This window comes from Camelus ferus, chromosome 17 (genome assembly GCF_009834535.1).
Source record: "Camelus ferus isolate YT-003-E chromosome 17, BCGSAC_Cfer_1.0, whole genome shotgun sequence".
Classification (NCBI taxonomy): domain Eukaryota; kingdom Metazoa; phylum Chordata; class Mammalia; order Artiodactyla; family Camelidae; genus Camelus; species Camelus ferus.
Window position 1 is genome coordinate 36,968,214 of NC_045712.1, and position 26,726 is coordinate 36,994,939.

General features: G+C 36.0%; 1 protein-coding gene and 1 long non-coding RNA gene across 2 annotated transcripts in view; both read right to left on the minus strand.

Moving 5' to 3' along the window:
• The window catches only part of TMCC1 (transmembrane and coiled-coil domain family 1), a 135,548-nt gene that overhangs the window by 39,941 nt on the left and 68,881 nt on the right, over positions 1 to 26,726 (minus strand).
• On the minus strand, positions 4,336 to 9,486 carry LOC116657228. The gene is made up of 2 exons (XR_004312295.1): positions 7,646 to 9,486; positions 4,336 to 4,611 (listed from the first exon to the last, which is right to left on the minus strand). It is a non-coding gene; the product is annotated as an uncharacterized LOC116657228 (long non-coding RNA).

The following is a 26,726-nucleotide window of genomic DNA, read 5'->3' on the forward strand; positions in this document are numbered from 1 at the left end:
ACTGCAGATGAAATCTAGTCAGAATTTCTTAGGTGTGGTTTTCTAACCTTGGGATAGTAAATAATACAGGTGTTTAACAGTCCAATCTAAGATTTCTTATGAAAACATCCATACAGAAGTTAATCCTACAGCCTTAATAATTGCTCAAAACTGCATCCTTCTGGATTTGCAAAGAAAATTCAAGGATGTCTGGATGATTAATTGGCACTCTTACTGTACCTATATAAATAATCAGATCAAACCTAATGAGACCAACCATTTTGTGATCAAGAAAAATCTTTGGAAATTATGATCACAGGAAGGATGAGAGACTGTTAGCAGAAATTGTGAAAGACTAAAATGGTGAAAAAAAAAATTATATGTCCTTTCAAGGGGATACCTGGTACTGTCTATTGGATCTTTTGGAGTTATCGGACTATATAAAGGTCTACAACTTTGTCTTTGGCCATATTATTCTGAAACTCTGTAGAGATGGAAATTACATTATGGGCAGTGCTGGTGATGAAATGCTAATGAATTTTGTCTGGTAGAGAATATAAATTTCCTTAAGTCCGATTCTCATTTGGACCAATTATAACATCTTACTGGTTGCTAATAATTGGTTAATTAGTGAGTTAAATAAAATCTTTGACACATGTTCATTCTATATGAGAGTTATAATTTTACCTTTAAAAAATAACACTGAACATTTGGATCCTTATCTTTTATTTCTTAAAGCATCTAATTAGAGATCAATTGTTCAGCTGGAGTTAGCAAGCTCCGGCCTTCTGCCTGTTTTAGTAAGGCTTTTACAAAAGAGCTAAGAACTATTTTTACATTTTAAAATAGCTGAGAAGAACAAAAAACCAAAGAATATATAACAGAGTGCGTATGTGACCCTCAAAGCCTAAAATACTTTTTATTTGGACCTATGGAAAAGAAAAAAAGTTTACTAATCTTTGCTTTAGAGCAGCGTTATAACATCTCAGCTGGTAAAGGTATTTTAATGAGTGATCAACCTGACAAAATAGAAGACACCAAGGATTAAGCTGGCATTTTAGCAGCAAAGTGAAGTTAGGACTCAGACTGAGAAAACAGGCTCCTTTACTAAACACCCCACAAAGATGTATCAGGGATATTTTACTGATAACATAAAAGGTCTCCTTTAAAAAAATGCAAAAATGTTTAAGTGTTTCTTTATAAAGAACTGTTTAATACTATTTTTCCATTGAGTATTTTTCAGACTTCTCAACACTGATTAGTTTACTGAGTATGCCCTTGGACAGCAACAAAGCTGAAAACTGCTTCATTAGAATCTAATTTATAAAATAATTTTAGACATTTCTATATAAATACAATAATCTGGACAATTACAAAACAAAAATAACAAAAAACCCTACTAAATTCAGAATTATATCTGACAAGAAAATATTTTTCCCCTCAGTTATATAAGCGTATAATTGTAATTTATTGTGCTCAATACTGTTGAATATTAGGGTGATGTTGAAAATTTCATAAGGAAATAGATTTTATCCTTTCAAAATTCCTGCGGAAACGATGTCTTTTAAAAACTTCTTTGTGATAAAACACTTCAAACGTATCAAAGTAGAGAGGATAATGAATCCTGTGTACTCTTTACCCCGCTTCAATTATTAACTCATGGCCAGTACTTCCTTCCTCCTCTGCAATTATTTGGAAGCAAATCTCAGACAAAAGACGCTCTTTATTATAAAACCAAGGCTAATTCCAGAGGCTTTTCTATATCATTAAAACCTATCTCCAGTCTACCCAGGCAATAGAAATAAAAGCAAAAATAAACAAATGGGACCTAATTAAACTTGTAAGCTTTTGCACAGCAAAGGAAATCATTAGCAAAACAAAAAGACAACCTACAGAATGGGAGAAAATATTTGCAAAAGGTGAGACCGACAAGGGCTTCATTTCTAGAATATATAAACAGCTCATATAACTTAATAAGGAAAAAACAAACAACCCAATCCAAAAATGGGCAGAAGACCTAAATAAGCAATTCTCCAATGAATAGTCAATAGGCACATGGAAAAATGCTCAATATCACTAATTATCAGAGAAATGCAAGTCAAAATTACAAGTGAGGTATCATCTCAACAGTAGTCAGAATGGCCATCATTCAAAAGTCCACAAACAATAAATGCTGCAGAGGGTGTGGAGAAAAGGGAACCCTCCCACACTGCTGGTGGGAATGTAGTTCGGTGCAGCCATTATGGAAAACAGTATGGAGACTCCTCAAAAGACTAAAAATAGACTTACTGTATGATCCAGCAATCCCACTCCTGGACATATATCTGGAAGGAACCTTAACTCAAAGAGATACATGCACCCCAATGTTCACAGCAGCACTATTTACAATAGCCAAGACATGGAAACAACCTAAATGTTCATTGATAGATGACTGCATAAAGAAGTTGTGCTATATTTAAAGAAGTTGCGGTATACACTGGAATACTACTCAGCCATAAAAAAGAATAAAACAATGCCATTTGCAGCAACATGGATGGACCTGGAGATTGTCATTCTAAGTGAAGTAAGCTAGAAAGGGTAAGAAAAATACCATATGATATCCCTTATATGTGGAATCTTAAAAAAAAAAAAAAGGACAAAGAACTTATTTACAAAACAGAAACAGACTCACAGACATAAAAAACAAACTTATGGTTATGGGGTGGGGGAAGGGACTGGGAGGGGATAAATTGGGAGTTCAAGATTTACATTTTATATGTAACTAATACATATAAAATAGATAAACAACTAGTTCATACTGTATAGCACAGGGAACTATATTCGATATCTTGTAGTAACTTATGGTGAAGAATATGAAAACGAATGTATGTATGTTCATATATGACAAGCACTGTGCTGTACACCAGAAACTGACACAACATTGTAAACTGACTATACTCCAATTAAAAAAAAAAAAAAATATATATATATATATATATACATATACCAAAAAAATCCTATCTCAACTGTGAAACCTCATGAATACTACCTTATTTTCTGGATAAAACACCTACATTCTCCTCTTTCACCCTTTAATCTATTTTAATATTCATGAAGGATCCACTGGGGAAGAATGTCCAAAGACCAAGGGAAGGAACCTGTTCTGTTCTTATGGACTGATCTTGAAGTTGATGCCTGTGACTGACTAGATAAGTTTTTCCCAAAGTGGTAAAAGATGGGAAAAGCAAAGCTGAGTCGAGGAAGAAAGGAGATAAATTTAATAAATCAATTACTATCTGTGGTTGTAGACAACAGAGATCAGATTTGCAAGGAGGCACTAAAGTTAAAACCTGAAGCATCAGCTGGCTATGCATTCCTCAAGGAGTCTCTTCTCTAGTCCTTCTCCACCGGGCAACCATTCAGCTAAAAAGCCCCTAACTGTATTAACCTCCCACTGGGATTCAGTAAGAGGTAGGTTTTGTTTGACTTCAGTGGCTTTTTTATGCAAAAGCAAACACCCATAACCAGCCAGTGGGCGGGGGAGCAGAAAAATGACAAAGCAAGGAACTGGAAAAGGGTTTAAAATCTTTTGAGATTAGCATGGTCATATGAACCTCTAAATAAAGCAAGTACTTTACTGCTTAGACTCAATTAATTCAGAAAGGAGAGCAACAGAAGTTTTTGCTTAGTGCCTAATTCGGAATTATGAGGTTTTAGGGAGGAAGAACATAGGCACTGACCTTCTTTAGAAACTAGCTAAGTTACCCATCTTGCTATACGAGACACAACTGAGGAAGTACAGTGAGCAGTGAAGGTGGCTTATTTAGGCTCTGCCTACCTCAGAGGAATCACATACCACAATGTCATCTGCCACCTCAGGGGCTCAAAGGTGTGTGGCAAGCTGTTTCACAACTGTGAAGTACCATAAAGCCCTGACAAGAATACCATTCTCCACCAAAGGAAGGGACAGGCAACCCCCAAATACCTCCTGTAAAGCAAGTGCAGAACCATACAAAAATTATTTCATAAAATGAAACAGCATACTAAAATAATATTTGTGATGTCATGAGAAATGGCACAGAACAGTGGTCTACAACCTGAGGTGCACAAAAGGGTCAAGCTGTTCTCAGGAGTTCCAAAGGCCCAGTGCAAAGTGTACATTCACCCGTAATAAAGTTGTACAGGAAGATTAAAATGACAAATATTTAATTTTCTCTAGAATTTTAAGTACTCCTGGTGATATCACTGTCCTGTGCTGTTCAGAAATGCTGGCTAGCTCTTAGTACCCAATTACTATTTTTAAGAAAAAATAATATATGCTGTTTGTAAACAAATATTTTCAAAATAGCAGGCTTATGAGGGAAAAAAAGCACACAGTTTTTGGTGAAACCAGGTTGATTTGTTTTATTTTCTAAGTGAGGTCACATCTTCATTGTTTAAAAAAATTTTTTTTCTTTATTGTAGTAATATACACAAAACATAAAATTTACCATTTCAACCACTTTAAAGTGTATAATCGGTGATATTAAGAACATTCACAATGTGGTGGAACGATTGCCACTCTCTATTTCCAGAAATTTTTCATTATCCGAAACTGAAACTCTGTACCCATTAAGCAAGAATTCTCCATCTCCTCCTAACCCCAGCTCACACCTTCAATGTCAAAAAAAAAAAAAAAAAAAAAAAAAGAGAGAGACAAAATAAAGCAAGTCAGAAATGTCAAAAGTTTAAGGTAAATCATGAGGATATGTGCAAGTATATTCTACGTCAAGGTAATATACAGGTATTGCTATCTCGGTTTAGAAAAATGCTACTCACCACCTCTACTAAGAGCTATTTTCTTGCTATGCTCCATGAATGTCAGAGCTACATAAGCCATTTTTTGAAAATCCTTACTATCAGTTTTATACCTTTCAATCCCAGGTGAAGAAAAGACCATATTGGGACTCTAAGAAATAGAAAATAAACACATTTTTCACATTCTCAGAAAATACAAAAATTGCTAAAAAGGCAAGAAAATGGCATTCACGGCATTTCAAGGCCTTCTGAGAAGAACAAGGATTTCTCTCTATTTATTTTTTCCAAAACTTTACTAGCCATAGACGGCTTAGGTAGTGGAAAGATGAAATTATTTCATCTTTTAATAACCTGGCTTCCTTGTTCCTTCCTATTTAAGTTCCTACTAAACTGCATAGAGCCTTAGTAGTCCCTAATATCTGGTTTCAAATATTCTTTAACAATAGCCATATGACTCAAAATAGAGATACAACCAAGACAGAGTGGGAAGTAAAGGTGAAGAAAGATATATTAACTGGCTACTTATTGGAATGTAACCCTTTCCAAATTTCTTAAAGTTTGTTATAAAGAACAATTAAAGAGCCAATTTCTCATTCTTTTACTCTTTCTCTTGAGATACCATCACATTATAGTATTGTGTTGTTTCATATCATTAAGCTTAGACAACAGGCTTTATTGGATTAGCAAGATGGGGCCAGAAGGTTGCTGGTCTGCAAAAGAGATGCAACTGAGTCCTTGCTTTGCCACCCATCAGTTTTGGGACTTGTGTGACTTATGGAGCTTAAAATGAATCAATGTTTAGTACATAAGAAACAGGACTAGAGCTTGCAGGCTTCGGGTTAGAGATGAAAGACTAGAGAAAGCATAAATAGGATAGTTGAAGAGATGAACTGTCAAAGGAGAACACAAAGATAGCAAGGATACTATTTAGCTATTAACAACAGGACATATACTTAGTAAATATTATATTTATTAAATGGAGGAATAAATGAGTGAGTGAATCTTTGGGATGAGTTAAAGTTTAGGACAAAAGACAAAAATTTTACTCTGTGGCAGATTAGATAATCTCAGAGTTAATATTCACCTGCCTCCCATTTCTTCCCGAGACATTATGCCTTAATGCATTTTGCCCTCTACTTTGGTAGTTTCAACCTGAGAGGTCAAAAGCTTGAAAAAAAGAGGTGAAAGACTAGAGATATTCTTATTGATAAACATGATAAGGACTGGAGTAAAGTGGCGGCAGAGGAGATGTAAAAGAAATGCTTAGTGATTCTTCCAAAGAAGGAACCATTAGGATTTGTTGACTACACACTGGAGATGAAAAGGAAAGAATGAGTAAGAGATGAAGCCAAAGTTTTCAGCCTAAGAAAATGATGGTGCAATAGAGAAGGTAAAAAAGGGGTTAGTTTTAGGAAAGAAAATTGTGCATTCAAATTTAGACGTTTTGAACTGCAAGAAGGAAAAGACAGTAATTTAGAAATGGTTAGAAAGAAAGTGCAACTGGAATTCTGATCCAAAGAAAAGGATCTCCCAGGGATATTTTTATCAACTAATGTCAATATTTAACATAAGATGACAGATACAAAGCCAAATAGTCACATGTTCTTTGGCACAACTGTGTTTACATCAAATGGGAACAATATGTATAAGTGAACAAGTCTGCTGAGGTCAAAACAACTAACTTTTCTGTGTTCCAAGCTGACACGGGACTTACAGTAATCAAAATGGCTGACTAAGAATCTGCACTGTTCTTGAAAAACAGCAAAAGTACAAGTTCACTGTCAAAGTTGAAGCTAGGAAAGAGCTCACTCCTAGAGCTTCAGTGAACTGGATCAACATATGTATACCAAATGTATACACAGCAGTAGCACATTTATGATTATAATTATAAAGGGGAAAAGGAAGAAGACAAGGAAGGTAACAGGACACCTTCTAATGGGGTCAATAATATGTTCTAATATAGAAAGTAGAGAGATCTAATGTCCTTTCAGATCCTAATTTAGACATCAACGTTCCCTCGGAAAAAAAAATGTAGCTGTAAAAGAGAGAATGGCACCAAGTAAGTGTTGTGCCAAGGGCTTCAGGGTGCTAACAGCATAACACTACCCCTAACACCTGTGCACCTGGGGTTCTCACTTTCTAGTGAGGAAAGAAAAGGAGAAAAGGGAAGGGCAGAGGGAGATGGGATATGCTTGGGGACTTGCTCCCAACCAGCGTTACTCCTGACATTTTGGCCGTTTGTTACGGCATCGAAGAGTTCTGTTCACTAATGACAGCATCACTCCCCTCCCCAAGTCTTTGTGACAACCAAAATATCCTCTCACATTTCCAAAAGCCGGTGTGGGCAAGGAGGTGGAGGGGTGGAGGTGAGGTAAGAGTTGATAAGTTTCTCCCAACATCTGAATTTTACAATTCAAGAATTTTCACAAAATATGATTCATTCTTTAAGTATCTATAAGCCTTTGATTTTGATTTCACTTGTAATAGATCTAGTAATAGATACCATCATGTTCACTGGCTTAATTTCTTTAGGCTCTACCTATTTGAAATACCTAAAAAACCAAACCAAACAAAACCCCCCAAACAAACAAACAAAAACCACCTGATATAACAATAAAATGACTTGTTCCAAAGAAGAGAGAGGAAACCCTGTTCTGAGGTTTCTGTATTCCATTGGACTATATACAGGCTTACTATAGTATCTGAATGGGTAAATTAGGACATGTGATCACTAAACTCTGTAATTTCATTGTGGTAACAGCAAAATAAGGACTTACAGCCACAGGTCAACAATCTGTGGTCCCAGTGAAACTACTCACAAAATAAGGCTCCCTAAAAGTTATATAAGACCAATTCATTTATAATTACATAAAAGAGGGAGGATACATACAGCGGGCCCTATATTCACTTCTGGTTCTCCAGGACCAGGCAGACAATGTAGGGTTAATAAATGTCTGTTGAATGAATCCATAAAAAATAAAAACACAAATTAGATCACTTTAAGTATATGCTTATGCTATTTACATCTATAGCTAGTTGTGGCTGGTTTCTGATTGGAATCATTCTTTTTTTTTAGTATTCAATGATTGGTTACAGAGCCACTTCTGATTGCTAGACAGTGTTTGCTTATGAATTAATTTTAATCCTCTAAGGATTGAATGAGTTTCTGATATTCTAAAACCACACAAAAAGCAGAGTTAGAAAAAAAATTTTTTTCCACAAAATTCCAAACTAGAGTTGTAAGAAACCTTAAAAGATAATCTACCCTACGATTAAGTAAAATTTATTGGAAATGTTTGGGGGAAAATCATTTGCAATTAAAATTAGGAGACAAATTTCTCATATAAGACTAAGAAGCAATAAATACGGAAGACCTTTTTTCAAGCCATTATTTAGAAAATCAATATGAAACTGTCCCTAGTTTGTTCTTGACTTTGGCAGTCACTCAGGAAAAAAAACATTTTCCATCTTCCCATGAATGTTTTGACAAAATTATTTTCATCTCCTTATGATTTAACAAATTATTTTTCAAAACATTTTAAAGTTAAAATTGAGATGACTACTAAGGCTTTAGAGAGTATTAGAGAATTTGTAGACCACAAATCTAGGGAGCTGGGAAGGAAAAGTCCTAATTAAAATTCCTAATAACTTAGTGCTTTGTCTTCCACATTAAAGAGAAAAGTTTAATAAGACAAATTTGCCCACGATTAATTGACAACAAATGTTCTTTTAGTGGCTATTTGTAAACAAAACTGAAATGGGGATATTGTTAAGTATCTTCTTTATTCTTTTCAACAACTAGGAACTCTGTTTTTTCTCAGGGTGTTTTATGTTGTAATTACATTAACAACAATGTTTCTGGTATAACATCCAAATATTAAGGTAATATTAATAATGCTTCCTTTCTAGAATTTTAATTTCAAAGAATGACTAAAACAACCTAATTCCTAAAATGTATTGCAATGTAACAAGAGCTTTGTCTGATTTAGGTTAATTAAGATCCCCCTAAGCAAACACTTTCCTTTTGGTACAGTATCTAAATCACTTTAAGAGTTAAGAGATTTGCTAGAGAACCTAGTCAAAGCATCTAATTTAGTTCTTATGTTTTCTCTTTAACTGAAAATGGTGTTCAGAAGAGCTGACCTTTCCATACATCACATAAATGTGGTACAGCTGAATCATATAATGTGGTGACTATTGCTTCATATTTGAAAATACCATTAGATTCCAAATCCACAGCTCAAAATTTTAATTATTCTTTTCAGCTGCTTGACATCTTCAACTCTTATCAAGCATGGCAATGTCTTTAGCCAAAGAATTAAAGAGGCTGAACAGGACAGGAAGTTATCTTGCAAACCATCAGAGACCATGTTGCAGGCTGAAACCCAAGTTAGTACTCTTCCCACTCATTCATTCACTTATTCACAGTTGTGAATAGTTATAGTCCCCCTCCCAAAGATACGAAAAACTTTGTTAAACGCACTGCTAAAATCCCTATAGCCTATCTCTTAAAAATACCTCTCATCTACTAGTGTAGTAAATCTTAAAAAAAAGAAATGAATTTAGTCTGGGATAATTTAAATTTAGAAAATCTGTTTAATACCTTAGTAACTAGGGCTTCTTTTATAAAGTACTTATTTATTTATTCTTAACCACTGGTCTTTAATAGTAACAGTTTAGTGCTAAGGAGACTGAAAATTTGTCTATTTTTCAAAGAATTAACAGCATGTAGAAAATACCTGTCCATACCTAATTTAAACATTAATAAAAAACAGAACTGAAGCATTACAGTTTTACCTTAAGACTCACAGTGTTTTAGAAACTTTAGATCATCAAGCAAATGTTTTAAGTACACATATGCACTATATGGTTACAATCATTTCACTGTACATTTTAAAAATTAATTTTAAATTCCAATTTATTAATTGGTAGGCCACAGAGATTAATCTCATGTAAATTATGATTTGATACTCGCAAGGCAGATTTTGTTTTGGCAATATTCAAATTAAAGATTTACATATAGAATGATATTTATTATATTTAAAAATATTATATTGGACTTTAAAATGGCTATTTTTAGATATATTTTATTTTTTTAATTTTTTTATTAACGTTTAGTTGATTTACAATGTTAGTTTCAGGTGTACAGCAAAGCAGTTAAACATAAAAATACATATATATTTTCTTTTCAGATTCTTTTCCATTATATGTTATTATAAGAAATTGAATATAGCTCCCTGTGCTATACAGAAGGTCCTTGTTATTTATCTATTTTATATATAGTAACGTGTATCTGTTAATCTCAAACTCCTAATTTATCTCTCCCCTGCCCTTTCCCCTTTAGTAACCATAGTTTTTTTCCTATGTCCATGAGTTTGCTTTTGGTTTGTAAATAGAATTTGTATCATAAAATGGCTACTTAAAGGAATTTTAGAATGAATGCTTTTGAAAGTAAATAATCATGCTACTCAAAGTTAAAAGCTTTGTCTAAATGCAGATTTTCCTAAATACTAGTAGTTCTAGCTTAAGTATGGTAAAATCCCTCACGCACCGTCTGTAAGTAGTTCATAATTAAAGAATAATAATCAGTTAAAAATTGCTTTTTAAATCTAATAACTGACTAGAAACAGAACATATGCTAAGTTTGACTCCTCTGTCTCTGTCCACTTCTGAGAGTCAAAGGGAAATGTATTATTTTATTTTTAAAACCAATCTATACATGTCTATACATGTATGTTCTGAGAACTCCTAAAATCTAAAGAACTTGAGAGGTATCTTGTGAAACAGCCTTATTTTACAGATGAAGAATAAAAGCTCTGGCATATTAACTGAATTCCCCAAGGTCCTATCTAATTGTGGTAGGGCTGGGGCTGTGAACCAGGTCTCCTGAGCCTCAGTCTCTGGTTAATATTGTTCTCCTTTTTAGAGACAACTGAGGCTGTGGCGACAATGCAGTGTAGAACCCTTGCCTCCAAGGTGAAAATGTTCACTGATCAGTCAACACCACAACCATCTGGTCAGTGAGAACCAGTAAGATTTCTGCCTTACTCGAACCTTGCTTTCATGCCCCCAAAGAAGTAATTAATTGAGTGCAGTTCTTTAGATCTTGCTCATTTTTTTGCGGTATGAACAGCTGCCACCTGGATGTTCTGCACTTGGCTGCACTATTGCTCCTTAACCAGCTACAAAACTCACAGGTAATTTGCATATAATTAACTCAGCGGATAATAACAGTCAAATGATGCAAGCAATTTGTGATAGCTGATACTGGGGAAATGTAAGATAAACAAAAATTTGATTGTTTTATATAATAACCTGTATTTGATAAAACATGTATGTATGTTAAATATAAATGCAATGATGCACAATGGAAAAGCAGCATTAGTTTAGGAAGAACTATGTAATAAAAGTTCCGTCTTCCTCTGCTGCTCCTTCAAATTTTGTAACCTGGCTGGCAATTCTGTTCTTCAAAATGAAAACAGAGCTTTTAGAAGTTAAATGAATTATCCGAATATAGAAAACAAACTAGTGGTTACCAGTAAGGAGAGGGAAGGGGGGAGGGGCACCTGGGAAGAGGAGATTAAAAGGTATAAACTACTATATAAAATAAAGAAGGCACAACTATATATATCGCACAGCACAGGGAATATGGCAATATTTTATAGTAACTATAAATGGAGTATAACCTTTAAAAGTTGTGGAAAACTGTGTTGTATACCTGAAACTTGTAATACTGTAAATCAACTATACCTCAATATTAAAAAAAAAGAATTATCTGAAGGCAAAGAATTATGGTAAACTTCCTCTAGACTACCCACTCCCCCACTTCTTTTTCACATACTAATCCATGTAGTCTTTACTTCAAGATTAGTTTTCTTATTAACAGCTCCTACTGTAGTCCATTCTGTTTCTAATAGCTCTTTTGTGAGAATTATTTTGGAGTATTAGATCTTCCACTCTGAACACCTCATCTCTAGTGACAGCCATTAACAGAATAAATGAAAAGCCTTTAATTTATCTCTAGGAAACTTTAAAAAAGATCCAGTTCCCTAATAAGGAAGAAGGCTGCACCATCTTTGGTGCAGCAGGGGATGCCAAAGATATTTGACGTTGTTGAACTTCAACTGGGCATCAAAACATAGTCTTCTCATTTTAAAATTATAAACAATACTATTATATATATGTATCTTAGTGAACTTCTGTGGGTATATTAATAATGTAGATTCCTAGCAGTGTATTAGAGAGTACATATGTTTTATACTTTGATAGAAATTACCAAGTTAGCTGCCCTCCAGAAAGATTATAGCAATTTGCACTACTACCCACAGTGCAGGCGAATGACTGTGTCAGGTCTAGGCATCAAATTTTTGTATTTTAATTAATCTTGTAAGTGAGTGTAAGATCTCATTTTAATTGTCAAGTGCATTCCTTTTTTCTTGTATATATATTTTTATTGAAGTATAGTCAGTTTACAATGTTGTGTCAGTTTCTGGTGAATTGCATTCCTTTAATTATGTGTAAACTTGACCAACATTTGATACATAATTTGACCATACAAATTCCTTTTTCTGTGAGCTCCTCTGGAACCCCTTAAGAATCCCTTTCTGAACTCGCAATCAGGGCACAATTAAAACGTACTCAGATTTTTCAAATGTATGAGGAACCGCTAAAAAACCCCCAAAAAACCCCAACTTGAATTACACTTCTACACTCTCCAGAAATGCTTCTGTATAAACTTTTCCTCACGAAGTTCCACTAAACATAAAATATTTTCTTCCACTCAAGTATCAATCTAAACAGTGTGAATTCACTACTTATCCTCAGACTTCAAACAACTATACTTTTCACTAAGAGCAAATAAGATTTAAAGGATATCTTCTAACTATATTTTCTGGGCTTATATATCTCAACTTTCCCCATTTTATTCGCCTGAAAGAGAATTCTGGATTGTTCCCAAACTTTTAAAAAATCACAGACAGGCTCCTAAATATATCTAACTAGTGGAGGAATCCCCGTAGTTTAGGTACTGAAGTGGCACATGGAGTTCACACATACACACACACCCTGCCCCTCCCTCACCATCCCCCACTGCCTCTTACATATGGGGGTTAGGTTAGGACTATAAACCTGAAGATGACAATTATGGTGACAGAGAAAGGAGCACCTCTGAGGTTGTCTTTTCTGTATTTGGACCTCCTTAGACTATTTATTGAGAAGAAAAGTTTTCCTTCCTACCTCCAACCCTGCCCCTATTCTACCTTACAACACACACACTCACTCTTGCTCCTGTCCATGCTCAAGGTGAAATGTGTATGCATTTAAATCCAAGTGAGCCTATCTTTAAGTTTAAATAATCAAATCAGCAATATACCTTATTCTCCAGCTGAAAGTAATCTCCCTTCTCTGAACTTTTAAACTGTATACTTTTCGTTATATACTACCTTCTTATTTTCAGTTATTTTTAAAAGTTTCTATATTTTCTAATAGAGAGTACAAGTCTTAAGTGAGAGCTTGTTTTCTATATATCTGTGAACTCCTTACAGGGCCCACCAAAATACTTTATACTGAGTGACTAGTCACTGTTTCATTCTCATATTAAATGAGTTCATACTGTAAAGTTCTTTGAATAGTGCCTGCACATGCAAGTGCTGCTGAAGTTTATTAAATATTATAAAAGAAGAAACATTCATTTTTCCCTCCCTAATGAATTCTTATCAGCATGATTTTTTTCACATCTCCCACTTTAAAGAAATTTGTTTTTGACCCCATTTCCTCCACCAGTTACTCCCTACTTCCCTGTTCCTTATTGCAGTAAAACTCATAAAAATGGTCTAAAAGTCACTGTCTCTAAATTCTTCTCTTCCCATTCTTAAAGCCACTCAACTGGCTTTTATTCCATCATTCTACCAAAAAGCTTTTGTCAAGGTAACCAATCACCTCCATGTTACTAAATCCAAAGATCTAGTCCGCATCTGACACTTGACCTATAGGCAGCATCTGACACAGCCGATGTTTCTCTTGTCCCACAGAGAATTTCCAAAGTTGGCTTCCAGTATATCGTACTCTCAATTCTCACCCTGCACCAGCTCCTCTTCCAGTTCTCAAACTAGAGTGCTCAGGGCTCAGTCCTTTCCCCTCTTCTCTTTTTTACACTCATTCTCCCTGCTGATGACTTCACCTAGTCTCATGACTTTAAATATCATCTAACTGTGATACTTCCTTAAATATTATTTTCAGCCTATACCTCTCCTAAATTCCACCCTCATACAGCCGATTGTTTATTTTTGATATTCTCACTTGGATGTCTAACAGAAATCTCAAACTGAACTCTTGCTCATTCCCACAAAATCTGCCCCACCAGCAGACTTTTGATCTCAGTTAATGACAAATCATTCTTCCAGCTGTTCAAGATAAAAACCCTATTGTCATCAATTTCTCTCTTTCAGCCAATCCATCAGAAAATTCTGTTGACTCTACATTCAAAACACATACAAAGTCTAACCACCTCTCATTCTCTTCACTTCTACTACTTTAGTCTGAGTCACGATCACATCTTGTCCGGATTACTATGATGGCCTCCTCACTGGTCTCCCTTGCCGCCATATAATCTATTCTCAATACTACAGACAGAATGATCCTTTAAAAACCGAAGTCAAATCATATTACTTCCTTACTTAAATTTTTCTATGTATTCCCTTTACACTCAAAGAGAAAGCCAGTCCTTAAAAAACGGCCTTTGGGGGCATGCCTGATCTGGCCCTCTGTGTGGCAGATTAAGAACAGAAATTCATCCAACCTAGTATGCCCTTCCCTTTATAATTTGACTTTCCCATTCCTCTCATCAGGAAATGGAATCTATTTCTCCATCCTGTGAAACAAGGCTTGGCCATGGACGTGCTTTGGCCAAGCGAAGCATTACCAAATGTCACACAATAGGAGACTTGAGAAGTGCGCCTTGGGGTTTGCTTTCTCTTGCAACACTGACACCTCAAGCAGGCTTTACATCTCAGTCGATGACAGCTCCATCCTTATAGCTGTTCAGGCTAAAAGCCCTGTACCACATGGAGAGAGGCTCAGTTGACAACCAGTACCAATCTTCTTAGGCCATCCAGACTCACCTGAGCCACCCAACAACGACAGTGACCCCCAGGCAAGACCAGCACAAGACCCACCCGACTGAGCCCAGCCCAAATAGCTGACTCAAAGAACTGTAAGCAAATAAAATAGTTGTTTAAAGTCACTAAATTTGGGGGTAGTTTGTTAAACAGCAAAAGACACTCCATTACACTTCGACACCTCAATTCCTACCATTTCTCCTCCCTTATTCCTCTAGTCACACCAACCTCTTTCCTATTCCCCATATACATCAAGAACACTCCTGCCCTCCTTCTGGCTGTACCTCTGTTGGGAGTGCTCATTCCTCAGACAGGTGTATGGCTAACCTGCTCACTTCTTTTAAGCCCTTCCTCAAATGTCTCTTTTAAAATGAGGCTTACACTTCCTATCCTATTAACAACGGCAGTCTACCCCCAGCACTTCCAATCTCCCCTGCTTACTCAGTATTATTATTTTTATAGCCGGTACCTTTCTAACACAGTTAGGTTACTTATTAGGCTTATTACTTGTTGTCACCTTCCCCAACTAGAATGTGAGCTGCATGAGGGCAAAGAATCCATCTCAACTCCCAAACTCAGATACATAGCAGACTCTCAACAACTGTTTGCTCAATGAACAAATGATTGGTCTACACCATCCTCTGTTCCAGACAGGATGTACTGGAGCTCTAGGATTTAATAATTTCTGGCATGAATCAAAATAATCAATGACAAATGTTTTCAAGGATTGTCAGAGTTCTTGATTCCTCCCCCTTACAGCAGTCTTAAGGGATATAATACATTCTCGTGAACTCACTAATTTTGAAGGGGAAAAGGAAGGGATTTTGAACGCTGGGAGTAGGGAAACACTGCAACATGAAACAGTCTCCTGCTGCTGTCATACTGTGTACTTCTGAACCACCATTCAAATCACTATTCTAGTTATTTCTTTCAAATGGAACTCAATTAAAAAGAAACACAACAATTACAAAACTATGTGGGCAGACCTTTGCATTGTTCCTATTCTGTGGCACACTGAGTCCAATGGAATGATGAGATTCAGGTCAAACAGCAGTTTGAGGATTTAGATGCAAAGGGAGTTTTGTTTTGCCTTTCAAAAGTTCACCATTTAATAAAGTGACAGCCCAATATAAGTAACAGTTGTTTAAATTACAACCAAATGATTACACACGAAAGTTTTAAATTATCACTATCAATTCTGGGCATTCCTACAGAAAAGTAAGGCAATGTCAACACTGTCATGAAATTGGTTGGAAAGTTTCCATTACATACATGACTTTTACATAAACATACAGATGTATGATGTTGCAAGGTTATTAAGAAAGGAAAAACGGAAATTATTCATCTTTCAAACAGGTCAACATCTGGGAATATTATCTTATGTATTAAACAACATATACAGAATGCATTCTACAGTGTCTCACTTCCTAAAACTCTCACTTCCCAGAGTCAGATAAATTTTCCCCTCTAGAGTTTTCTCCCTTCAAAATGTTTATTCTGTAGTTTTCGTAAACTGTATTGCAACTTCATGCAAGGAGGTTATGTATAAGCCCCTACCTCTATCAGTTTGATATATCCAGAGTCATATTAAGAATTTCAGAAGCTAGAGTACATCATTTTTGAATATTTTTATCACTGTTTGAATGAGAGTATTCTAGTTCACCAGAGTTGATGAATAGTTTGAGTAAGTGAGAGATAAACATAAGTAGGGAAACAAGGAAACAGTTTAATCTGCAATCACTTTACTCAGTTACTAAGTACGTATCTTTGGCAAACTTTCTCTATTCATGAATTAATGCAATAAATGGAGAAAATAAAATCTACTAATATGTTTCGATTATGTTTTATGTTCCCCTGTGCCCTTTGGACTGTCAAAAATGGAGAAAAAGCAGTTAACTTCTGTTTTCCTATCGGTCTCTACCCCATATACTCTTAGGGCTCTTCTATGAATTCTTTTCCTCTGACCAGCCTGTTCAACCTGGGCTAGCATTCTTAATAAAATGTAGATAAGTAAAGTGACCTTTTATAACCTCAGAACAAACAGAGATGTGCCAAGGTTTTAAAATCCAAGATACTGAACAAACAACAGAAAAAACAGAGCAGAGGCACAAATCTGTTAACAAAGCTGGCATTTAAATTATCAACCACAAGGAATAAGAGAGTAATTTGATATCAAACTTCAGAAAATGTTTGGATCTTAACCCCAATGGCTTCACAGGGAACAATAGTAACACACATTAGCTTTAGAATCAGGTAAAATTATAAAGAATCTGCTTCACTTTAGCATTTACCTCAAAGAAAATACCTACGTATTATTTATAAAACCAACCCGAAAAAAATCATGGTAAAACCAAGCCACAGGCCAAGTTTCCTATACATGACTATGGATGAATGTGAAAATGGTGGTTGTGTTGCATAAAGCTGGATCACCCTCCTATCCAGTTGTATCTCAGGGACTTGCTCTGCTGATCTGGAGACACGAACTTAGCACCATGGTATGTGCATACTGCTTTACAATACAGAAAACTGTGAAGTCTTTGGGAAAAATACAATGAAAACAAGTAGCTGAGTAATAAGAACCATTTTTAATGTGAGAAATATTTCAAATGGCTTTAATCCAAATTCTTATTTGTTATGCATGCCTGGCATCTTCAAATTTAACCCAAGCTTTTCCCAAGCTGCCACAGGCAAACGACACTCTTTTGTTCATTGAAGGAAACACTTATTTTTGGATGATCATTTAGCCTGAGAGAGGGAGGACGACATTCACTCTGCACTGAAGCAGTCCATCACACAGGAGAGTGGGGTCACTCCAGTATGATCTATCTGAGCATGCCCACAGGAACACTCTGTGCATTCTGCCTAAATAGTTATGGCTGAAATGAACAACTAGGAAACACATAATATGCTTCTCAATTATTGCAACCTCATACAAGTCAGTTCAAAAATAGCACATGCCTGTGGCTGAGATCTACTGCTGAAAAATGCTAAGTTTCAGCAGCTCAAAGCATTTCCTGTGTCTGTCTATTCAACCAGCCCCCACTTAAAGCTACAGAATTATAGGATTAAGAAAGAGATTTTAAAAATAGACAGATACACACACATATACAACATACGGTTTCCGAGGAGAGTGAGGGTTCCATGCTTGTGAGGGAGGAGGAATATGCCGGGTAACCCTCAGGTTTCTCCCAGATTTGAACATGCTGTACTGTGGCATGAGGTCAGCAGAGACTGACTCCAGCCCCGCGAGGCTGCATTCTGCCCTGACAAAGCAGTATCGCTGTAATATGAAGCAAGAGGACCCAGGGCATGTTGGCCGCCGTACAGGGTGGCTGTTCTAGAAGGTAATGGCAATTCCAAAACAAGAGATCTGTGCTGTCACATGAGATAATCTTCAGCCCAGTTAAGCAATAAGCACCGAAAATACTTTGAATCTCAAACACAGGCGGCTCAAAATATTAGGAAGGAATTTTTCTTCTCACATCTATTTTGTGTCTGGAGGAAATGGACATGAAGTGGGAAATTTGAAGAACTACTCGTTATTTTGATTTGTATCACAAATAATACACTGATTCTAATCTAAGACAAGGCAGTCTTTTGGACACTGTGACCTAGCTGAGGAGCCCCAAACCTTCCCTGTGACTTTATAAGGGAGAAGGGAGAATATTCTGGAAAAATATTTTTGGTAATAGATATATGCCAGAAATGAAGATATGGTTAAAAAAAAATCCTCATTTCTCATATATACCCCAGAGGTAGATGCTGCTACAAACCTAATGCACACTATTGTCTCTTTTTAGGTCACCAATGATGTGTACAACTGTAGTGGTAGAAATTCTTCCCTGAAATAAGGGGAACACTGAAGAAAGGTCTTAAATAGGAAAAGGAGCCACAGCATGGAATTTCTGTCAAGAGAAAACAGGGCGATATAGATAATCCCTCACACTTTGTGGTCTACCTTACATTATGAAAGTTTTCTTCTAGACCAAAGGTGACCCAATCCTTTTAACATTCTCAGAAAGAGAAAACTATGGTGAAAAGAATGGATTATGTATTAGTGGTGGGGTTAGGTGTGACTACACAAGGGAGGCTTTTAGAGTGATGGAACTGCCCCCCGAGTCCTGACTGCTGGTGGTTGTGTGAATCTATGCATATTTTAAAATCCATGAAACTGTATACATGCCTAAAATTTTTGTGGTGTATGGGAAGAAACAAATAAAGGAAATAAAAGAAGGACTTTTCACTTACAAGATACATCAGCTTTAATTTTATAAGTATTAGGTCACTAATATTGGATTTTAAAAGGAGATATATATCTATATTATATATTATATATTTATATATATAAATTATATATATAATTTGATTATTTACTGATTCCCAAATTTCTGAGAGTATTTTGAGACGTATATTTGTACCCAAACACCTAAAAGATAATCTTACAATTTCTAATACAATTTTCCCATTATTTAAGAATCTTACTTAAACAAAGACATAACCTGACATCTTACTTTTCTTTACATCTAGGAAATAAAAATATCACCAAATAGAAAAATTACTGGGTAGTTTCAAAAAAGATAGTTTTAAAATATTGGATATACAATTTCCCATATTAATAAGTTTTGTTTGGTTATTTTATCGGGACCTCTGAGAAAATAATTTAGTACTCTGAACATGAATTTTTGTATTGAAATCTAGACAATCGAAGGAAATTTGATTCTTGTTTTAGGATACACAGAGAACAGTGCCAGAGAGGTTGTTGTTATCAATCAAAAAGGGATAATCATATTTTTGAATTCTGAGCTTCTTTCTTATGATCCTACACCTGGACAACAGAAGGTAAGTCTGTGAGGGCAGGAGGACACTCCTTTGGTATATGAGTGGTCCACTGCCAAAGCTCGGAGATATAAACTGATGTTTCTGATTTCCTTCTATGAACCAGAATAGGAACAGAAGGGGGCATGTGATAAATTACACAAGTCTGTTCAGGTAGATACAGCATTACACAGTCAGTAGTGCATAGGTATCAGCAGGAGACAGAAAGAGTCATCCCTCATCAAGAGAAGAAGCATATGAAATTTCCATACCTTTAAATTACTCTCTTCAAAATCGGAGATAAATTTTCTAAGTGGAGGGACCTTGTATCAATTTATTCAATAAGCATTATCATATGCCAGGCACTTAGGGATAAAAAAAAAAGAGTAAGATGAACCGGTCTTCTCTACTGACCTTAGAGATCACCTACATTTTCTAGACAACCACATCTCAACATCCTCTTCAGTTCCTTCTCATTCTTTATTCTGTATACCAGCACCAGCCTGGCACCTTTTATACTGCTTTGCTTTCTGTAATTTATATTTTGAAAACAAGAATTATAGTGACTCTACCGTTTTTTTCTAGTTACACATCTCCACCAGAAATTCTAGTATCTAGGGCCTCCTAGGGAAGTTAAGAAGCACTGTTCACATCAAACACCTCATTTTATAGTGTGAAACCCAAGGATGTGAAGGGAGAAGTGAAGGATGCAGCTGTGGCCATCTCAGACCTAGAATTCATGTTTCTCGATTCTTCACTTGTATTCTTTCCACTACACTGTTTGCCCTCTACTGTCTTTTTCCTACTTTATTCATTCATTCATTCATTCATTCGCTCATTCATGTTATAACAATCTGGTTTCTAACGTTTACCACCGTTCAAAAACAAAAGAACAAAGAAATGAATAAAACCCCCAAATACTCTCAATTTATGCAATGAACTCATTTTGAAGGATAGGATATTTCTGGTATGATGTTCCTGCCTTATACCTTCACAACATAAATTCTCTGTGGAGAATTTTTTGTAATGAATTACTTCTTTGGATGCTGTTTGACTATATGATCAATGAGGTTCCTTTCTAGTGCCAGAATTACTACTGAAGTTGTCTGCAATGCTGTGTGAGCATGTGCATATTTTACTGAAGTATATATTGAAGAATATATATTGACATATATAACACTGCTAGTTTTAGGCCTACAATATAATAATTTGATATGTGTACATATTCCAAAATGATTACCACAATAATTTTAGTTAATATCCATCACCACACAGTTACAAAAAAAATTTTTTTTTCCCTTGGAATGAGAACTTTTATCTACTCTCTTAGTAGCTTTCACACATGAGCTCTTTTGGTACCCCAATCCCCATAGTGACAATCAATAAATGACAGAAAAAACTATGGTGGAAACCAATCAGGTATACAAAGATGAACTCAAATCTTTATAAAGATGTGGGCCTATAATCATCAGTACTAACAGAAAAACAAACATTTTCAACATGCTTAAAATAATCACAGTTTACAACTTCAAAAATAATAGGCAACCTTCTATTATTCACTCTTAGATACTAGAGTCTCTTAATGTTCTTGTTGAAGGAAAGCAGATAATCCTGAAGGAAAATTATAAGAAAAAAAAAAAACTCACCATCTGGGATAGACAGTAATTTGGAGGTCCCCAATGAGCCAGCACTACTGGTATTCATGCCCTGTGCAGTCCTCTTCCCACATGGACTCTGGGCTTGGTCACGGGATTAACTATATAGCAAGTGAGGCTTTAGCAAGCAAGATGTAGAGACTTGAAAAGGGCTTGGAAACCAGGGATTGTTCTTTATGAACACTCCTCGGAACCCAGCTGCCACGCTGCAAAAAAGCCCAACCAGCTGTGTAGAGTACTAAGAGTAGGGGAATCAAGGTCCCTGCGAAGAGCCAAAGCTGACCTCTGAGTCAGCAGTTAACACAAACTGCTAGCTATATGAAATGAGGCCATTTGGACCTTCTGAGCATCCCAGTATCCCAGCCAATATGATGTAAAGCAGAAGAAGCTCTTGATCAAGCCACAGAATCATGACACATAATAGTCACTTTATGGCACTAAGTTTTAAAAAAATGTCTTAAATTAACTCCACAAAATTGACTTTTCAGGCATGCACACAGTTCCACGAATTTAAACACATGCATAGATTCATACAGCCACCAGTACAATCAGGACTCAGTAGTTCCATCACTGTAAAAGAATCCCTTGTGTAGTCATACCTAACCCCACCACTAAAATATAATCTATTCTTTTCACCACAGTTTTGTCTTTTTGAGAATGCGATATAAACAGAATCATATAGAAGCTATTTTTTTTGAGATGATTCCTTTTACTCAGCACCATGCCTTTGAGATACATCCAGGATGTATTTATCAGTGGTTCATTTCTTTTCATTGTTGAATAGTAGCACACTGTGTGGACATACCACCATTTGTTTATCCATTTAGTTTACTAAAGTACATTTGGATGCTTTCCATTTTTTGCCAACTATAAATAAAGCTGCTCTGAACATCAGTGTAAAGGATTTTGTGGAAACATAAGCTTTCATTTCTATAGGATAAAAACCTGGGAATGGATTTGTTGGGTCACATGGTCAGAATATGTTCAACTTAAGAATCACCAAACTGTTTTACACAGTAGTTGTACTTTTTTTCTTTTCTGTGAGCAATATATGAGATCTCCAGTTAGTCTCTGTATCCCTGTCAGCATTTGGAATTGTCCGTTTTTATTTTAGCCATTTTGAATTGTGGTACTCATAATGTTTTTTTAAATTAATTTATTTACTTACTGACATAAATTAGTTTATAACATTATATAAGTTCCATGTATACATTATACTTTGACTTCAGTGTACACTACAGTGTACTGATCATCAAAAGTTTAGTTTCCATCCATTAAAATACAGTCAATCCCCTTTACCCATTTCACCCCTCCCCTTCCCACTACTCTGTTCTCTGCATCTACGTGTTTGTTTTTGTTTGGTTTGTTCATTTATTTTGTTTTGTTTATTTGTTTATATTCCATATGAATGAAATCATACACTATTGTCCTTCTCATGATGATCTCATGACTTGTCTGATCATCATGGTTTAATTTGCATTTCCCTGCAGACTTTCCCAACTCTGATGACATGAATGTTAGACCTTTGCCACCACCCCCAAGTCCTTAAGTCTCTTTTCCAATTTTTTTCCCCTCCAGATTGGATAATTTTACTTATCTGTCTTCATGTTCATTTACTCTTTTTTCTGTTGTTTTCATTCTGCTACTGATCTCATTCTGTGAATTCTTTTTGTTACTACATTTTTCAGTTCCAAATTCCCATTTGGTTCTTTATCTCTTTTATTTCTTTGTTAAGATTTTCTATCTTTCTGTTCATTTCAAGAGAGCTTGCCCTTACTTGCTGGAACATTTTTATAACAGCTGCTTTAGAGTCTTTGCCAGATAACACTACGTCTGGCATCTTTCAACTGACTTTTTGCATGTGAGTTGATTTTCCTGGTTCCCCCCCCGCCAACCACCAAATGCCAAGTAACTTTAAAAACTGGAATCTGGACATTTTGAACACTGTTATGAGGTCATCTTAAAATTCTATGAAGAATATTGCTATTTTTCTTTTAGCAGGCAACCAACCCAGTTTCTTGAAGGCCACAATTTCTGACTAGCCTTCCGTGGGTTGTGGTTCCAACTGAGTTAAGTTTACAAGGTCTTTGCAATGCTATGTGAATCTGTCCCACATGTGTACCACCCTGTTGCCACTATGGTACCTGGGCAGTGGTCTAACTTACTTTTCAAGCAGTGGGGATGCTTTCTGGGGTTGAATTTCTGTATGTACATCACATAGTAAGCCCAGGATTCAAAATAAAATTTAAAGAGTGCATTTCCCGAACTTCTCTTTCTAAAATCTCCTTAATATTTTCTAGTCATCTAGTTAGAAAGCTGGAGTTTTATTTATTTCACTGCCACAGTGGCTAGAGTCAAGCAACTGAAGGAGAGGGGAAAAAAGCAACTGGGGTTCATTTTACCTTTTGGGGACCAAAGCTCCACTGATCAGACAGAAAGTTTCCCTGCCTTCAGGACTTGAGGCTCCTATCAGACCCCAATCTGCTGCCACCACAGAACTGCTTGAAGTTTATGGTGCAAGTGTACAGAGGGAAAAAAAAGAAAGAAAGAAGAAGAGAAAGAAGGTTTCTCTACTTTCTCTGAATATTAGAATATCTCTTTATTTCTTGCACCAGAACTAATGGCTTCTCCTTGAGTACTTTCCATCCACATGGATGCCCACTGGTGGTTTTTAAGCTACGCTGAATTCAGACCTGGGGATACTAGAGAAGGAAAAATTATTGCTTCAACCCAAGTTCCATACTACTTCAAAATCTGTTCCTCAATCCTAATCCACCTGTTACAGTCTCCTTTCAGGATCCTCAAATAGCTGCTCTATGCCAGGGTTTATAGCTGCATTCAGTGGGAGAGTCTGGGCGAAGCATGCTAGTTCCATCTTACTCAGAACTGGAATCTTAAACCACTAAATTCTGAGGTGGTATGATATACAGCAACAGGTACCTGGAATACAATCCAACACAAGCAGCAAACATTGAAGTGCAATGCACATGGAATAACATATTCTTTATACCTTTTCTCTAGAAAAGTCACCAGATAATTATAAAGTAGCTGCTACCAATTCAGTAGTGGAATATTCTCTGATTTCTTATTTGGCTCCTAGAAAACAGGTTCAGCTTCGTTACTAGAGTAATCAGAACGACAGCAATGAACCCATGGAATCTTGCTACTCAGCAGACGTGGGCTGGTTCTGCTGTCAGATGTAATTTGTCAGTGAGGTTCTGACATCTCCTTCCTTCATGCCCTGACTGATCATCGGTCAGAAGAGCGGAGGGAATCATGGAAGGAAATTGGAATGACAAGGATAAATTTGGAAAGTGAAAATGCTCTATGGGAAATTTTTCCCACAAGGTTATCCTTGTATAGAATTCCTAAAAGAAGGTTCTTTATACTCTTGAAAACAGAAGTATTTCACCAGCAAGCAGCAATTCTTTCAAAGTAGCCTACTAACCTGTTTGCATAATCAAGCACTGATTTTTCCTGAGGGAAAAATCTATGGTGTCAATCAGCTCCACTCTTTTCATAAACCTCCCCCAACATAAGCAAATCACTATGAAGAAATTAGCTGTGTAGATACTGTTTCACACCCACATTCCGGCAAAAATTTCAAGTGTCTGTAAAAATGCAAGGCATCAGGAGCTTTCAGACACTGGTATGGGAGTTTAAATTGGTACAGTCACTCTGGACAGCAATTTGGCAATGTCTAGTTAAACTGAAGATGAATACACCATACAACTCAGTTAATTCCTTCCCAGGCATATATACTACAGAAACTCTTATACATCTCTACAAGGAGACATGTTCAAGAGTATTCATTTGCAGTACTGTTTTACAAAACAATTAAATACTGAAAATGCTCTCTATTTTCATTAACAGAAGAGTCTATCTAAATTGTGGTATATTCATACAACAGAATAGTATATAACAATTTAAAATTAAAAAAAGATCAGAAATACATGTATCAATGTGAATAAATTTCAAAAGCATGATATTGAGTGAAAAAAGGAAGTTATAGAAATTAAACACATACAATCATTTACATAAAATTAAAACCATGTAAAATAATACTATATGTTATTTATGGATACATGCATGTGAAATACAAGTACATAAATATATATGTGCATAGAAACACTAAATTCAGAATTGTAGTTATCTTCAAAGAGGGGAGAATGGAATGAGGAGTGGTACACAAAAAATAAATACTATCTATCTGAAGCAAATACAGCAAAATAGTAAGTTTGAAAAGTCTGCTAATGGTCTTCAGTGTTTATTATGTTATTCTCTTTATTTTTCTGTTTGTCTAAAATACTTTGTAACATAAAAAACAAAAAAAATTATAAGAACATATATACTAAGTTTCTTTGTGAACATTCAAATATCTAATGAAAGAACAATATTCTGAGAATCCATTAGCTTAAACACACAACCACACAACAAAAAACTGTGTTTAAGAAGGGTAAGAGAACCAGTGGTAATGAAGGTTTAAGTACATCTCAAAAGTATGTACATGCAGGGCGGGTGAACGTGAGCACATGTGAGAAAGCTCATGAGCAGCCTGGTTTCTGTTATATCCTAAGTAAGGATCTCATGAGTAAGATCCTAAGGAGAGTGGCAGCCGTCTGAGACCTCTGCTTTCCCCCACATCATCTGCTACAGCACGGCAAGGCAAGGCACGGCACGGCACGGCACGGCAGGCTATGTGGCACATGCTGCAGCCTGGCAGTGATTCTGCTCAGAGGTGGGAACTGGCAGAAGCCATGTGGGGGTGCTCTTGGAACTTCTGGGCGGGATAAGACTGGACCGAGTAGGGCCAAAAGACTTACTCTTGTCTGTAGACCTCAACAGTATACTATGGTGAGAACAGAAAGTGGGAGTTTAACTCATTCTATACCGTCTTCTGCTGGTTCTAATAGGACTTGGTGGTGAAATAAGCAGGCACTCTCTTTCTAGCTTTATAAATGACCTCAGAAGTCATCAGGCCACCATGGATTTCTAAGCAGAAACTGAAAGTTTGGAAATCAGAAACAGAGTTCAAAGTTCTTTGCTTCCCCTGTGCCAGCTGATGACATCTCCAACAGCTAAACCCCATCAAAGAGAAGCATGTCCACTACTTGTTCATTTCGTAGCAGCACTAGGCTAATGATTAAAGCCTGAACTTTGTACTTGTTGTGAAGAAGATAATGGCACAGGCTAAATCAAAGAATAAAAACTGTTCTCTTTTCATTTATTCTTTTCTGGCCTTTTCTTGTACTCTTTTTTCTGGTCATTAGTCTTTTATTTCCAAATAGTATTTCTCACCTCGACCATGTGAAGGATAAGAAGTGTGAAAGGGGCTAAGAGAACAGAGCTATGACGCACTCAAGATCTGCTTAGTTTTCTGGAAATT